We start from the raw sequence: 11421 nt of genomic DNA on the forward strand, positions 1-11421 counted from the left end.
CAGGCTCTGTACAATGCCACCCCTATAATATTGGACATATTATGCGCTGAGGTCTGAGGTGGGCACATAGTAGGTTCTGTACAATGCCACCCTATAATACTGGACATATTATGCGCTCAGTTCTGAGGTGGGCACACAGTAGGTTCCGTACAATGGCACCCCTATAATACTGGACATATTATGCGCTCAGGTCTGGGGTGGGCACACAGCAGGCTCCATACAATGCCACCCCTATAATACTGGACATATTATGTGCTCAGGTCTGGGGTGGGCACACTGCAGGCTCTGTACAATGCCACCCCTATAATACTGGACATATTATGCGCTCAGGTCTGGATGGGCACACAGTAGGTTCCGTTCAATGCCACCCCTATAATACTGGATATATTATGCGCTCAGGTCTGGGGTGGGCACACAGTAGGTTCCGTACAATGCACCCCTATAATACTGGATATATTATGCGCTCAGGTCTGGGGTGGGCACACAGTAGGTTCCGTACAATGCCACCCTATAATACTGGACATATTAGGTGCTCAGGTCTGGGTGGGCACACAGCAGGCTCCATACAATGCCATCCCTATAATACTGGACATATTATGTGCTCAGGTCTGGGTGGGCACACAGCAGGCTCTGTACAATGCCACCCCTATAATACTGGACATATGCGCTCAGGTCTGGGGTGGGCACACAGCAGGTTCTGTACAATGCCACCACTATAATACTGGACATATTATGCGCTCAGGTCTGGGGTGGGCACACAGCAGGTTCTGTACAGTGCCACTGTGGCGCCCTGGACAAGCCAGGACGTCACAGGTACTGCAACAACACACCCCACACCCTGGCTAGTCACATCGAGGTCAAACAAAAATCCTTGTTGCCTCCCTCCAGGGGCTGATGTCCACGCCAGGGGGTGGAGCCAGGAGGTTGGCCCCACCCACCGAGGAGTTCACAGTCCTGGAGGCGGGAAAAGGAAGGCAGTTGAGAGTTGAGAGTGAAGTGAGGAGTGCAGTTGAGGCGAGAAGTGAAGTGGCAGTGGAGGAGACTGACCGTGTCCGAGTGCGTGGCCGGGCACATACAGCAAGGTTGGCAGACGGGGTGACTGTCTGCAGGAGGGGGCTGATTGACGTGAACTGTAAGGACCGGGACGGGCGGTGGCCCGCCGGTACCAGACGGGGAGCGAAGAGAAGCCAGCACCATTCGGCAGGGCTTACGGACCCCCGACCAGGCTAGGAGTCGCCGTAAAACCGGTCAAATCCATTAGCGAAGGGAACCTCCCGGGGTTTCCCACGCAGTCAAGACCCGATTGAAGGCAACAGCTCAAACCGTGAAGGGAAATACAGTCACCGCCAAGGCTACAGTTCCAGGGCCAGAGCCTGCGGGCAAAAGGGGCTCCCTCAGCATCCATCCAAGCAGGGAGCGGGTTACCGGTGGGAAGCCACCAGAACCGAGAACATAACATAGGTGCAGGGAAAGGCAGTCACCGCCAACCTACCGGGAGAAGAACAACCGCAGCCGTCTGTGGGACCCGTCCATCCAGCCGTTTGTTTTACCGGAGACTTTGCATTCATCATTGCTGAGTGAGTACCACTGTGCCGTGCGCACCGCGCCTGCCCCCGCGACCCTGCACCTCACCAGGCCCCGTAGCCGCCTGCCATCCCTCCCTCACCGGGCCCCGGGACAACCAATCCCCCCTACCCATGGAGGGAAGAACAACATCAAGCTCCTCCCCGTCATCGCTCCCGGGAAGCCCCGTCCAGAGCAGCGGTGGTGTCACAACCTCACCACAACCGTGGGTGGCTTCACGGACAATAAATCCCAAAAACCCCTTTTCACTCACAGGGCGAGGAGCGCCGCTCGAGTCCCCGGGATCCGCCCACCGCTCAAGCCACCGAGCAGCAGCGAAGCAGCAGCAGCGCCGGACCCGAGCGTGGTGAGCGCAGCGTCCCCTCCCCGCCCCGCGACACCACCCCTATAATACTGGACATATGTGCTCAGGTCTGGTGTAAGCACACAGCAGGCTCTGTACAATGCCACCCCTATAATATTGGACATATTATGCGCTGAGGTCTGAGGTGGGCACATAGTAGGTTCTGTACAATGCCACCCTAAATACTGGACATATTATTCGCTCAGTTCTGAGGTGGCACACAGAAGGTTCCGGTACAATGGCACCCCTATAATACTGGACATATATGCGCTCAGGTCTGGGGTGGGCACACAGCAGGCTCCATACATGCACCCCTATAATACTGGACATATTATGTGCTCAGGTCTGGGGTGGGCACACTGCAGCTCTGTACAATGCCACCCCTATAATACTGGACATATTATGCGCTCAGGTCTGGGATGGGCACACAGTAGGTTCCGTTCAATGCCACCCCTATAATACTGGATATATTATGCGCTCAGGTCTGGGGTGGGCACACAGTAGGTTCCGTACAATGCCACCCCTATAATACTGGATATATTATGCGCTCAGGTCTGGGGTGGGCACACAGTAGGTTCCGTACAATGCCACCCCTATAATACTGGACATATTAGGTGCTCAGGTCTGGGGTGGGCACACAGCAGGCTCCATACATGCCATCCCTATAATACTGGACATATTATGTGCTCAGGTCTGGGGTGGGCACACAGCAGGCTCTGTACAATGCCACCCCTATAATACTGGACATATGCGCCTCAGGTCTGGGGTGGGCACACAGCAGGTTCTGTACAATGCCACCACTATAATACTGGACATATTATGCGCTCAGGTCTGGGGTGGGCACACAGCAGGTTCTGTACAGTGCCACTGTGGCGCCCTGGACAAGCCAGGACGTCACAGGTACTGCAACAACACACCCCACACCCTGGCTAGTCACATCGAGGTCAAACAAAAATCCTTGTTGCCTCCCTCCAGGGGCTGATGTCCACGCCAGGGGGTGGAGCCAGGAGGTTGGCCCCACCCACCGAGGAGTTCACAGTCCTGGAGGCGGGAAAAGGAAGGCAGTTGAGAGTTGAGAGTTGAAGTGAGGAGTGCAGTTGAGGCGAGAAGTGAAGTGGCAGTGGAGGAGACTGACCGTGTCCGAGTGCGTGGCCCGGGCACATACAGCAAGGTTGGCAGACGGTGGTGACTGTCTGCAGGAGGGGCTGATTGACGTGAACTGTAAGGACCGGGGACGGGCGGTGGCCCGCCGGTACCAGATCGGGGAGCGAGAGAAGCCAGCACCATTCGGCAGGGCTTACGGACCCCCGACCAGGCTAGGAGTCGCCGTAAAACCGGTCAAATCCATTAGCGAAGGGAACCTCCGGGGTTTCCCAGCAGTCAAGACCCGATTGAAGGCAACAGCTCAAACCGTGAAGGGAAAATACAGTCACCGCCAAGGCTACAGTTCCCAGGGCCAGAGCCTGCGGGCAAAAGGGGCTCCCTCAGCATCCATCCAAGCAGGGGAGCGGGTTACCGGTGGGAAGCCACCAGAACCGAGAACATAACATAGGTGGAGGGAAAGGCAGTCACCGCCAACCTACCGGGAGAAGAACAACCGCAGCCGTCTGTGGGACCCGTCCATCCAGCCGTTTGTTTTACCGAGACTTTGCATTCATCATTGGCTGAGTGAGTACCACTGTGCCGTGCGGCACCGCGCTGCCCCCGCGACCCTGCACCTCACCAGGCCCCGTAAGCCCGCCTGCATCCCTCCCTCACCGGGCCCCGGGACAACCAATCCCCCTACCCATGGTGGGGAAGAACATCATCCAAGCTCTCCCCGTCATCGCTCCCGGGAAGCCCCCGTCCAGAGCAGCGGTGGTGTCACAACCTCCACCGACACCACAACCGTGGGTGGCTTCACGGACAATAAATCCCAAAAACCCCTTTTCACTCACGGGCGAGGAGCGCCGCTCGAGTCCCCGGGATCCGGCCCACCGCTCAAGCCACCGAGCAGCAAGCGAAGCAGCAGCAGCGCCGGACCCGAGCGTGGTGAGCGCAGCGTCCCCTCCCCGCCCGCGACACCACCCCTATAATACTGGACATATGTGCTCAGGTCTGGTGTAAGCACACAGCAGGCTCTGTACAATGCCACCCCTATAATATTGGACATATTATGCGCTGAGGTCTGAGGTGGGCACATAGTAGGTTCTGTACAATGCCACCCTATAATACTGGACATATTATGCGCTCAGTTCTGAGGTGGGCACACAGTAGGTTCCGTACAATGGCACCCCTATAATACTGGACATATTATGCGCTCAGGTCTGGGGTGGGCACACAGCAGGCTCCATACAATGCCACCCCTATAATACTGGACATATTATGTGCTCAGGTCTGGGGTGGGCACACTGCAGGCTCTGTACAATGCCACCCCTATAATACTGGACATATTATGCGCTCAGGTCTGGGATGGGCACACAGTAGGTTCCGTTCAATGCCACCCCTATAATACTGGATATATTATGCGCTCAGGTCTGGGGTGGGCACACAGTAGGTTCCGTACAATGCCACCCCTATAATACTGGATATATTATGCGCTCAGGTCTGGGGTGGGCACACAGTAGGTTCCGTACAATGCCACCCCTATAATACTGGACATATTAGGTGCTCAGGTCTGGGGTGGGCACACAGCAGGCTCCATACAATGCCATCCCTATAATACTGGACATATTATGTGCTCAGGTCTGGGGTGGGCACACAGCAGGCTCTGTACAATGCCACCCCTATAATACTGGACATATGCGCTCAGGTCTGGGGTGGGCACACAGCAGGTTCTGTACAATGCCACCACTATAATACTGGACATATTATGCGCTCAGGTCTGGGGTGGGCACACAGCAGGTTCTGTACAGTGCCACTGTGGCGCCCTGGACAAGCCAGGACGTCACAGGTACTGCAACAACACACCCCACACCCTGGCTAGTCACATCGAGGTCAAACAAAAATCCTTGTTGCCTCCCTCCAGGGGCTGATGTCCACGCCAGGGGGTGGAGCCAGGAGGTTGGCCCCACCCACCGAGGAGTTCACAGTCCTGGAGGCGGGAAAAGGAAGGCAGTTGAGAGTTGAGAGTTGAAGTGAGGAGTGCAGTTGAGGCGAGAAGTGAAGTGGCAGTGGAGGAGACTGACCGTGTCCGAGTGCGTGGCCCGGGCACATACAGCAAGGTTGGCAGACTGTGGTGACTGTCTGCAGGACGGGGCTGATTGACGTGAACTGTAAGGACCGGGGACGGGCGGTGGCCCGCCGGTACCAGATCGGGGAGCGAAGAGAAGCCAGCACCATTCGGCAGGGCTTACGGACCCCCGACCAGGCTAGGAGTCGCCGTAAAACCGGTCAAATCCATTAGCGAAGGGAACCTCCGGGGTTTCCCAGCAGTCAAGACCCGATTGAAGGCAACAGCTCAAACCGTTAAGGGAAATACAGTCACCGCCAAGGCTACAGTTCCCAGGGCCAGAGCCTGCGGGCAAAAGGGGCTCCCTCAGCATCCATCCAAGCAGGGGAGCGGGTTACCGGTGGGAAGCCACCAGAACCGAGAACATAACATAGGTGCAGGGAAAGGCAGTCACCGCCAACCTACCGGGAGAAGAACAACCGCAGCCGTCTGTGGGACCCGTCCATCCAGCCGTTTGTTTTACCGGAGACTTTGCATTCATCATTGGCTGAGTGAGTACCACTGTGCCGTGCGGCACCGCGCTGCCCCCGCGACCCTGCACCTCACCAGGCCCCGTAGCCCGCCTGCCATCCCTCCCTCACCGGGCCCCGGGACAACCAATCCCCCCTACCCATGGAGGGGAAGAACAACATCCAAGCTCCTCCCCGTCATCGCTCCCGGGAAGCCCCGTCCAGAGCAGCGGTGGTGTCACAACCTCACCACAACCGTGGGTGGCTTCACGGACAATAAATCCCAAAAACCCCTTTTCACTCACGGGCGAGGAGCGCCGCTCGAGTCCCCGGGATCCGGCCCACCGCTCAAGCCACCGAGCAGCAAGCGAAGCAGCAGCAGCGCCGGACCCGAGCGTGGTGAGCGCAGCGTCCCCTCCCCGCCCGCGACACCACCCCTATAATACTGGACATATGTGCTCAGGTCTGGTGTAAGCACACAGCAGGCTCTGTACAATGCCACCCCTATAATATTGGACATATTATGCGCTGAGGTCTGAGGTGGGCACATAGTAGGTTCTGTACAATGCCACCCTATAATACTGGACATATTATGCGCTCAGTTCTGAGGTGGGCACACAGTAGGTTCCGTACAATGGCACCCCTATAATACTGGACATATTATGCGCTCAGGTCTGGGGTGGGCACACAGCAGGCTCCATACAATGCCACCCCTATAATACTGGACATATTATGTGCTCAGGTCTGGGGTGGGCACACTGCAGGCTCTGTACAATGCCACCCCTATAATACTGGACATATTATGCGCTCAGGTCTGGGATGGGCACACAGTAGGTTCCGTTCAATGCCACCCCTATAATACTGGATATATTATGCGCTCAGGTCTGGGGTGGGCACACAGTAGGTTCCGTACAATGCCACCCCTATAATACTGGATATATTATGCGCTCAGGTCTGGGGTGGGCACACAGTAGGTTCCGTACAATGCCACCCCTATAATACTGGACATATTAGGTGCTCAGGTCTGGGGTGGGCACACAGCAGGCTCCATACAATGCCATCCCTATAATACTGGACATATTATGTGCTCAGGTCTGGGGTGGGCACACAGCAGGCTCTGTACAATGCCACCCCTATAATACTGGACATATGCGCTCAGGTCTGGGGTGGGCACACAGCAGGTTCTGTACAATGCCACCACTATAATACTGGACATATTATGCGCTCAGGTCTGGGGTGGGCACACAGCAGGTTCTGTACAGTGCCACTGTGGCGCCCTGGACAAGCCAGGACGTCACAGGTACTGCAACAACACACCCCACACCCTGGCTAGTCACATCGAGGTCAAACAAAAATCATTGTTGCCTCCCTCCAGGGGCTGATGTCCATGCCAGGGGGTGGAGCCAGGAGGTTGGCCCCACCCACCGAGGAGTTCACAGTCCTGGAGGCGGGAAAAGGAAGGCAGTTGAGAGTTGAGAGTTGAAGTGAGGAGTGCAGTTGAGGCGAGAAGTGAAGTGGCAGTGGAGGAGACTGACCGTGTCCGAGTGCGTGGCCCGGGCACATACAGCAAGGTTGGCAGACGGTGGTGACTGTCTGCAGGAGGGGCTGATTGACGTGAACTGTAAGGACCGGGGACGGGCGGTGGCCCGCCGGTACCAGATCGGGGAGCGAAGAGAAGCCAGCACCATTCGGCAGGGCTTACGGACCCCCGACCAGGCTAGGAGTCGCCGTAAAACCGGTCAAATCCATTAGTGAAGGGAACCTCCGGGGTTTCCCAGCAGTCAAGACCCGATTGAAGGCAACAGCTCAAACCGTGAAGGGAAATACAGTCACCGCCAAGGCTACAGTTCCCAGGGCCAGAGCCTGCGGGCAAAAGGGGCTCCCTCAGCATCCATCCAAGCAGGGGAGGGGCTTACCGGTGGGAAGCCACCAGAACCGAGAACATAACATAGGTGCAGGGAAAGGCAGTCACCGCCAACCTACCGGGAGAAGAACAACCGCAGCCGTCTGTGGGACCCGTCCATCCAGCCGTTTGTTTTACCGGAGACTTTGCATTCATCATTGGCTGAGTGAGTACCACTGTGCCGTGCGGCACCGCGCTGCCCCCGCGACCCTGCACCTCACCAGGCCCCGTAGCCCTCCTGCCATCCCTCCCTCACCGGGCCCCGGGACAACCAATCCCCCCTACCCATGGAGGGGAAGAACAACATCCAAGCTCCTCCCCGTCATCGCTCCCGGGAAGCCCCGTCCAGAGCAGCGGTGGTGTCACAACCTCACCACAACCGTGGGTGGCTTCACGGACAATAAATCCCAAAAACCCCTTTTCACTCACGGGCGAGGAGCGCCGCTCGAGTCCCCGGGATCCGGCCCACCGCTCAAGCCACCGAGCAGCAAGCGAAGCAGCAGCAGCGCCGGACCCGAGCGTGGTGAGCGCAGCGTCCCCTCCCCGCCCGCGACACCACCCCTATAATACTGGACATATGTGCTCAGGTCTGGTGTAAGCACACAGCAGGCTCTGTACAATGCCACCCCTATAATATTGGACATATTATGCGCTGAGGTCTGAGGTGGGCACATAGTAGGTTCTGTACAATGCCACCCTATAATACTGGACATATTATGCGCTCAGTTCTGAGGTGGGCACACAGTAGGTTCCGTACAATGGCACCCCTATAATACTGGACATATTATGCGCTCAGGTCTGGGGTGGGCACACAGCAGGCTCCATACAATGCCACCCCTATAATACTGGACATATTATGTGCTCAGGTCTGGGGTGGGCACACTGCAGGCTCTGTACAATGCCACCCCTATAATACTGGACATATTATGCGCTCAGGTCTGGGATGGGCACACAGTAGGTTCCGTTCAATGCCACCCCTATAATACTGGATATATTATGCGCTCAGGTCTGGGGTGGGCACACAGTAGGTTCCGTACAATGCCACCCCTATAATACTGGATATATTATGCGCTCAGGTCTGGGGTGGGCACACAGTAGGTTCCGTACAATGCCACCCCTATAATACTGGACATATTAGGTGCTCAGGTCTGGGGTGGGCACACAGCAGGCTCCATACAATGCCATCCCTATAATACTGGACATATTATGTGCTCAGGTCTGGGGTGGGCACACAGCAGGCTCTGTACAATGCCACCCCTATAATACTGGACATATGCGCTCAGGTCTGGGGTGGGCACACAGCAGGTTCTGTACAATGCCACCACTATAATACTGGACATATTATGCGCTCAGGTCTGGGGTGGGCACACAGCAGGTTCTGTACAGTGCCACTGTGGCGCCCTGGACAAGCCAGGACGTCACAGGTACTGCAACAACACACCCCACACCCTGGCTAGTCACATCGAGGTCAAACAAAAATCCTTGTTGCCTCCCTCCAGGGGCTGATGTCCATGCCAGGGGGTGGAGCCAGGAGGTTGGCCCCACCCACCGAGGAGTTCACAGTCCTGGAGGCGGGAAAAGGAAGGCAGTTGAGAGTTGAGAGTTGAAGTGAGGAGTGCAGTTGAGGCGAGAAGTGAAGTGGCAGTGGAGGAGACTGACCGTGTCCGAGTGTGTGGCCCGGGCACATACAGCAAGGTTGGCAGACGGTGGTGACTGTCTGCAGGAGGGGCTGATTGACGTGAACTGTAAGGACCGGGGACGGGCGGTGGCCCGCCGGTACCAGATCGGGGAGCGAAGAGAAGCCAGCACCATTCGGCAGGGCTTACGGACCCCCGACCAGGCTAGGAGTCGCCGTAAAACCGGTCAAATCCATTAGTGAAGGGAACCTCCGGGGTTTCCCAGCAGTCAAGACCCGATTGAAGGCAACAGCTCAAACCGTGAAGGGAAATACAGTCACCGCCAAGGCTACAGTTCCCAGGGCCAGAGCCTGCGGGCAAAAGGGGCTCCCTCAGCATCCATCCAAGCAGGGGAGCGGGTTACCGGTGGGAAGCCACCAGAACCGAGAACATAACATAGGTGCAGGGAAAGGCAGTCACCGCCAACCTACCGGGAGAAGAACAACCGCAGCCGTCTGTGGGACCCGTCCATCCAGCCGTTTGTTTTACCGGAGACTTTGCATTCATCATTGGCTGAGTGAGTACCACTGTGCCATGCGGCACCGCGCTGCCCCCGCGACCCTGCACCTCACCAGGCCCCGTAGCCCGCCTGCCATCCCTCCCTCACCGGGCCCCGGGACAACCAATCCCCCCTACCCATGGAGGGGAAGAACAACATCCAAGCTCCTCCCCGTCATCGCTCCCGGGAAGCCCCGTCCAGAGCAGCGGTGGTGTCACAACCTCACCACAACCGTGGGTGGCTTCACGGACAATAAATCCCAAAAACCCCTTTTCACTCACGGGCGAGGAGCGCCGCTCGAGTCCCCGGGATCCGGCCCACCGCTCAAGCCACCGAGCAGCAAGCGAAGCAGCAGCAGCGCCGGACCCGAGCGTGGTGAGCGCAGCGTCCCCTCCCCGCCCGCGACACCACCCCTATAATACTGGACATATGTGCTCAGGTCTGGTGTAAGCACACAGCAGGCTCTGTACAATGCCACCCCTATAATATTGGACATATTATGCACTGAGGTCTGAGGTGGGCACATAGTAGGTTCTGTACAATGCCACCCTATAATACTGGACATATTATGCGCTCAGTTCTGAGGTGGGCACACAGTAGGTTCCGTACAATGGCACCCCTATAATACTGGACATATTATGCGCTCAGGTCTGGGGTGGGCACACAGCAGGCTCCATACAATGCCACCCCTATAATACTGGACATATTATGTGCTCAGGTCTGGGGTGGGCACACTGCAGGCTCTGTACAATGCCACCCCTATAATACTGGACATATTATGCGCTCAGGTCTGGGATGGGCACACAGTAGGTTCCGTTCAATGCCACCCCTATAATACTGGATATATTATGCGCTCAGGTCTGGGGTGGGCACACAGTAGGTTCCGTACAATGCCACCCTATAATACTGGATATATTATGCGCTCAGGTCTGGGGTGGACACACAGTAGGTTCCGTACAATGCCACCCCTATAATACTGGACATATTAGGTGCTCAGGTCTGGGGTGGGCACACAGCAGGCTCCATACAATGCCATCCCTATAATACTGGACATATTATGTGCTCAGGTCTGGGGTGGGCACACAGCAGGCTCTGTACAATGCCACCCCTATAATACTGGACATATGCGCTCAGGTCTGGGGTGGGCACACAGCAGGTTCTGTACAATGCCACCACTATAATACTGGACATATTATGCGCTCAGGTCTGGGGTGGGCACACAGCAGGTTCTGTACAGTGCCACTGTGGCGCCCTGGACAAGCCAGGACGTCACAGGTACTGCAACAACACACCCCACACCCTGGCTAGTCACATCGAGGTCAAACAAAAATCCTTGTTGCCTCCCTCCAGGGGCTGATGTCCACGCCAGGGGGTGGAGCCAGGAGGTTGGCCCCACCCACCGAGGAGTTCACAGTCCTGGAGGCGGGAAAAGGAAGGCAGTTGAGAGTTGAGAGTTGAAGTGAGGAGTGCAGTTGAGGCGAGAAGTGAAGTGGCAGTGGAGGAGACTGACCGTGTCCGAGTGGGTGGCCCGGGCACATACAGCAAGGTTGGCAGACGGTGGTGACTGTCTGCAGGAGGGGCTGATTGACGTGAACTGTAAGGACCGGGGACGGGCGGTGGCCCGCCGGTACCAGATCGGGGAGCGAAGAGAAGCCAGCACCATTCGGCAGGGCTTACGGACCCCCGACCAGGCTAGGAGTCGCCGTAAAACCGGTCAAATCCATTAGCGAAGGGAACCTCCGGGGTTTCCCAGCAG

Source organism: Anomaloglossus baeobatrachus, chromosome 1 (assembly GCF_048569485.1).
Source record: "Anomaloglossus baeobatrachus isolate aAnoBae1 chromosome 1, aAnoBae1.hap1, whole genome shotgun sequence".
NCBI classification, from domain to species: Eukaryota; Metazoa; Chordata; class Amphibia; order Anura; family Aromobatidae; genus Anomaloglossus; species Anomaloglossus baeobatrachus.